The sequence below is a fragment of the Aptenodytes patagonicus genome, chromosome 1 (assembly GCF_965638725.1).
Source record: "Aptenodytes patagonicus chromosome 1, bAptPat1.pri.cur, whole genome shotgun sequence".
Taxonomy (NCBI): Eukaryota; Metazoa; Chordata; class Aves; order Sphenisciformes; family Spheniscidae; genus Aptenodytes; species Aptenodytes patagonicus.
The window spans coordinates 195,495,595-195,501,703 of NC_134949.1; the positions used below are offsets into that span (position 1 = coordinate 195,495,595).

The window sequence follows — 6,109 nt, forward strand, 5'->3', positions numbered from 1 at the left end:
CCCAGCTGAACCCACACCAACAGCCGTCACAGCAGGACAGAGCAGCCAGGCAGTAGCTCCTACTGATGCCCACTTGGCAGTTGGAAATGAGTCATCCCAGCGCTTAAGTTTCCCAGTCCCATAGATGAGGCCAGAAGACAGTTCGTCAGGCAACACAAGCTGGTAAAAAAGGCTGAGAATGCTGAGTTTAGCAAGAAATGTTTCAGCTCTGGCAGTCCTGTCCAAGAGCCAGAAGAGACCCTTTCTCTCTCTCCTTTAACATGATAACCAAATGGGTTACTGTGTTCACCAAGTGAATTCGGCATCTGTGCTCCAGAGGGTTCGGCCGCTGTCCCTGTGAAGATGCCGTCGACATGAGAGTGCAGATCTGCTGCAGAGGTTGTGCTCCACTTCTGTTGAACGCAGCTACTGTGAAAAACAGGGCACAAGACCCTTTGGCTAGGGCTCCATATAATCCTTTGTGAGGAACCCAGGTGTCCTGTTATTTTCTTAGATGCCTCCTTCCAGGCTCTAACGGCTCTTTAATGTAACAATCATGGGTGGGAGGAAACCGTGGGTCAGAGGCTGTAGCTGCCAGCAAAGCCCAGTTTCGCCAAGCAGAGCTGTGCACCTTTCACCCACTCCAAGGATGAGATGGAGGTTTAGAACCTGGTTTTCTACTTTCCTGAATGAATACGCTAAGAAATCAGGCTTGTGAATCCTGATTTCACATCTGCAGCTCCCTGTAGACCTGAAGCAGATGCCTAAAGGACCTTCCTGTTCCTTACAGAGTAGCTTCATCTCGCCTTCACTGCAGTGGCGTGACTTTCACTCAGATACTTCATCCTTCCTCTGCTCCAATGACTCATTTAAGACTGTGGCTCTACTCTGGACATCAGGAACATAAAAGGTAAGTGCAAACAGGCTGAATGTTGCCTTGTCTAAGACCTTTGCAGGTACAGTCATAAGCTCTTCAGATAGGTACTGCACCATTTCCTTTGACCTAGGTGTAGACACATCACTGTAAGGTCTGAGTGCCTTCTGAGCACTACTCTTGTCTCCCCAGAAAACTATTTGACATATGTGAAGTTGAGGCACAGGTAGATGAAATGTCTTTCTTAGGTTTGCACATGAAACGTGGATGAGTCAGAAACCACCTTCGTGTAGCCCAGTATGTCAGAAACAAATCCATGATCTTACAATGTCTTCTAGCAAAGTATGTTGGATGTGCTACTGAGCACAAGTATATTGTATTATTTATCTCAGGGTGTTTTTTGACTGCAACAACCACCACCCCCACTCCCCCCAAGAACGTGAAAATGGCTTCCCTTCCATATAGTGTCATTACAGGCATCAAGCAACAAAAAAGTATCCAACTTTCCTGGGCTGAACCCAGTGAAAGGAGGGTACCAGGTCTTCCACAGGTGCTCTTGTCTCCTTGCAGAACTGAGCATGTGCTCTGCCTTGAAAGAAGAGTGAGATACAACTCCTGGATGATTTGTCATGTCTAAAGCCAGCCTTGACCATTGCTTTTCCTGAAGGTGAATAGCTCTGGAAAACTGTAGGTCCCATGGTCTTCCATTTGTAAACAAACAAGCTTGCACTCCCATAGCGGCAGAGCCTCACATGCTGCGACCTGCAATCCCAGGCAGCGTGTCTGCACTAAAAACAAAGACAGCTGCAGTCTGTCCCACTCTATGTAAATTAAGTGAAATCTTAGCTTAAAATGGTGATAATGTGGTCTGCATTAGACATAAAGCATTCTTTAGAAACGCAGCTGGCACTGGAACAGTCTACATACTGCTTTTTACTTTCTGGAAGGCACCAACGTATCAGATTCATGAAAGCCCCTCCTCTGTTCCCTAGCTCTGCTTGGAAATGTTGTAGGATATTAATCTGTCCTCTTGGGCAGGGTTTTTATGCTTGGCATGTTGCACATAACTGCTTCCTTGAAATGCTGCTTTTCAACAATTTCATCTGAAAGAGGAGAAGTAAAAACCCTAGTTTACATAACTCAAACGTGTTCTCAGGATTATTTTGGGTATAAAAATCCCTGGTTTCTGAGTTTGCCATTGCCCTCTGGTGTTTTGAGTGGATTGTGTAATCAGTAAATGTATAAACTGCAGAGGTTAATCGTTCACTCTGACATCTAAAAGTGAGGCAGGTGGAATGTGAATAATTCATGTTGTGGTCGAGACTACTACTATTTGGTATCTCTGTTTACATTTGTCAGGGGCTGTTGGAGCAGTTAATACTGTGGCGCCTCGAGACGTGAATCAGAGCCTAGTTATTACAAACCAGAACAAATAACTAAACAGCGCTGCTCTCGTTTTGACACACGCTCCGCAGCTGAGCTCATTCTGGAGCCCTCGACCTTCTCGACCCATGCCATTGCAGTGAGGTGAGAACAGGTTGACATGAACTTTCCGAAATCCACGCAGGAGCAGCGTCCCTCACCCTTGCTGTCCACAGGTGATGATCCCGAGCGAGCTGGGTGTTGCGGCACCAGCACCCTATGTCCTCCCATGGACCACCACTGAAAACCTGTGGTGAGTAACTGGTGTGTTGTTGTGGGGGTCTCTGCTGTGAAAGTGACTGTCTGTATTGATTTGGTCTGGACTGCTTTTGAATAAGAACTGAATCTTAGAAGTTGAGGCTGAAGGGGAAGCTGGAATAACTCAGTTTAACTATAATTTCTAAGTGTAATATATACTAAGCAATCTGTAATAAGCAAATATATATTCTTTATATATATTAAAAAATAACTTAAACTCTCTAAACTTTCATGTCTATCCCACAGCAAATGCTAGTTTCAGTCTCTGTTCAGTCCCAGGTGAAACTGTGATTTATCTCTTACTTTTAAAAGCCTGATTGTCTCATTCATCCATGAGTTTTGCAAAGATGTGCAGTATTCCTGGTGATTTGTAGGGTGTCCTCCTTTCTAACCACATGTTATTCTTTCAGGATCTGCAAGTTCCTCTGCATACTTAAAGTCCCAACAAGGAGGTAAATGTGAGAGAGAACCTGGAGCACCTTAAGGCACATCTTTTAGCTGCCTAAACCTGTGCCCTGAGATGAGTAACATTGCACCTGCGACCCCTTTTAGGTTGATGTGATTCCAGTGGAGCTCAATGGAATTGCTGTGGCATAAAACTGATGTAATGACTAGTTGGCTGGAAATTAGAGTCAGAATTTTTTTTTCTCATGTGCAATTTTGACTATTTAAACATTTCTTTTCCCATGTCAAATTTTTTTCATGGGAGGAAAGGTTCTGAAGAACTTCAGTTTGGAAGTATCCAAACATTTTGCTTCAGTCTTGTTGATCTAAATGTAACATTTTAATATTGTTGAATTAAAAATGTTTTCTTATGAGCCAGCTAACTGGCTGAGATGCAAATTGTCTTATTCCCTTATTCTCCTGGACAATTTATATCCACCATAACAGCAAGCCCAGAAGCGGTTTCAAGTTGAAATAAAATATTCTTGTTCAGTTAAAAAATAAACTGAAATCTTTGATTTGGGTTAAGCCTACATAGTGAAGGAAATATTTTGTTTTGATTTTCCCAAAGGAAACCTGAATGCTTTGGGCAAAATTAATTTTTTCTTGCATAAAAAGTTGATTTGGTGGAAACTTAATTTCCCACTAGAGGCCACATTGCTTGAAGTGTCCATTAAGTTTTTGTGCTGAAGCAATGAATAGCTTTTGATGCTTTAAGGAGGAACTCTGCAGCCTTATTTAAAGAAACCTCTCTAAAAATCTATGCTTTATTTTAGTGAAACCTGAAGGGACAGGTTCTTCTTCATGTCTTTCTCTCAGCTGTAAACATTAACTATTTATATATATGACAATAGCTTTTATATCACCAGAGGCCTCTGCAGACATTTGATCTACTAAAACACGTTTGGCTTTAGATACTTTCATTTCAGCTCTGCTAGGAAGAAGCTGGCAGGTTGGCTTGTTCTGAGACAATATTATGCTGTGTTCTGAACATCTGAGTTACAAATTGGCCAGTTCCAATGTAGGTAAAATTTTATTTCATCCAGACACACATCAGTGCAAATCCCATGACATAAAGCTTTGTATTCCAGCATTAGTACCGGAATCTCTTCCACTAATTTTTTCCCCAATTTAAACTGCCAAGCAGTAGTGAGCATTTTCCACTTGATTTGCTTCAGTCTACTGCTTAAAGATGCACTGTCTCCTCTTGCTGCCCACAATTAACACTGGTCATCATCCAAAGCCTTTATCACCTCAGCTGTTATCCAGTGAAATAACGTCTTTTTAATGGGGTGATCAAAACCCCATTTTGCAAAGGTGGCATTGTGGGAACTTTCTGCCAAGCCAGCATCATCTGTGGGGAGTCTTACACGTCTGTTAAAAGCTGTTTTATCCTTTCATCGGGCGATAGACACTGCAGAAGAAGGTGGGTGCACTTCATCCTTCCTTCCTTTCCCCTCCGCCAATAACTTCCATCGCTTTGTAAAAGATGACAAAGTTTTTATTTTTTTCCTGTATTCACTGCTGATGCTAACTTGTAATTTTAGATCCTGCAGTATTCAAGGATTCAAAAGGAAAACAAAAGTTTTTTCAATTTTTTATGTTCCAGGCACTGATTTGTCAGTATTTCTCTGGGCTTTTTTTTCCTTGTTTCTCTAGTAGCACATAAGCAGAAAAACAAGAGTAAGCTGAATCCATAAGGACCTTGCTACATTTCTACTTGGACATTGATGGATGGAGAAGCATTTAAAAGAAAAAAAATCAATATTGAATCCGAAGAGGTGGGTCACCTCTGCTGGTTTAGCAGCATTACGTGGTGGCAGGGAGTAATCCAAATATGTTTGTACTGCCCGTCTCCCCAGAAGCTCATGGGTTCACCAGCATATGGCAGACAGTACCAGAGACCTGTGGAATAGGTGGGGACCTGCCAGACCAGCAGGAGTTAAGATTACGAATATTTTTTCTCTGCATACCATTCTTGCTCCTTAAATGTGGCAGAACCAAACAGCTGCAGCCCTGAAGTGATGATCTTAAAAAAATAAATATAGCTGCTATTTGTTACAGCTCTCTATTAAAACTGGCAGGTGACTGCTGTTATGTTTTCCCTCTCTTATTCCTGGGATAGCACATTTTCCAACTTGTTAAGTTACAGTATGTAATTTATAACCGTCAAAGTGGAAAACATTATGCAGCGCATGAATTAGCATCAGTATGAATGTCTGTTATTGAATGTGTGCTATATTTCTAGAAATAAGCAGTTATTCCTCCTTGGCAAACCTAAGATTTTTGCTATCACATTTTGTTTAATTATACTTGACTGATTAGAACAGCTTTAATGGATGCATGCAAGAGTCCTGCAAAGGACAGTCCCCAATGGGTCTAATTTTGTGTGAAATTCGGCAAAGTTGTTGTCTTTTTGCAAACATAATCCAGCATTAAATCAAGGTTGTTTGGGCAATGTGGACTGGCAAGAAGGTGCAAACTTGTAACAGACATACACTGGCTGATTGGCTCCTTAAATATTAGTCATGATATTGTGACTGTGGCTTGTCAAAACTGTTAGTTAGCATTATAGGCTAGGATCCAGTCTGCCTCTTTAAGATAGATACCTACCTAAATTGTGGGTGAATAGAAAAACAATTGCCTTAATGGAAAGGCAACTGAGTCTCTCCATTGAGACTGGAATGGAAAAGCTTCCATTGATTCTGCGTCAGTAAAATTAGAGGCACTCATTCACTGGACTGCTGTGCTGGATCCCACCCTTTAATTAGTTCATGTGAGATGGTGATTCACATAGCAAGCTGCAAATTGTATCTTCATAGCACCTGGTTCTTAAAACAGTGAAAACCGAGACAGTTCTGCAAAATATATTAAAAGAACTGTATTAATGCCAGGTATGTAAATAGTTTTTTACATCTAGATGCAGCACTGTCTGAACTAGTTGACTCAGCTCAGCTGACTGTGCTGAGACTTTGCTGCTTACTTCCAATGTTTTAAATGCTGTATTTCTTGCAGAATAATTTTACTATAATTTAAGCTGTTCCAGAGGAAATGTAGCATCCTTTTGGCTTAGTGGCGCAACTAGTTCCCACCGTCTTTTTTAGACTCAGTTTGTGAACAGGTACTCTACAG

At 41.6% G+C, this 6,109-nt stretch overlaps 1 long non-coding RNA gene across 2 annotated transcripts; it reads left to right on the top strand.

Moving 5' to 3' along the window:
- The first annotated feature begins 2,220 nt into the window (after window positions 1-2,220).
- On the top strand, window positions 2,221-5,064 carry LOC143173553 (uncharacterized). Of its 2 annotated transcripts, XR_012997604.1 has the most exons (3): window positions 2,221-2,528; window positions 2,944-2,985; window positions 4,637-5,064. It is a non-coding gene; the product is annotated as an uncharacterized LOC143173553 (long non-coding RNA). The 2 variants fall into 2 exon arrangements; XR_012997603.1 differs by lacking the exon at window positions 4,637-5,064 and having other exon boundaries at window positions 2,944-3,360.
- The last annotated feature ends 1,045 nt before the right edge of the window (window positions 5,065-6,109 follow it).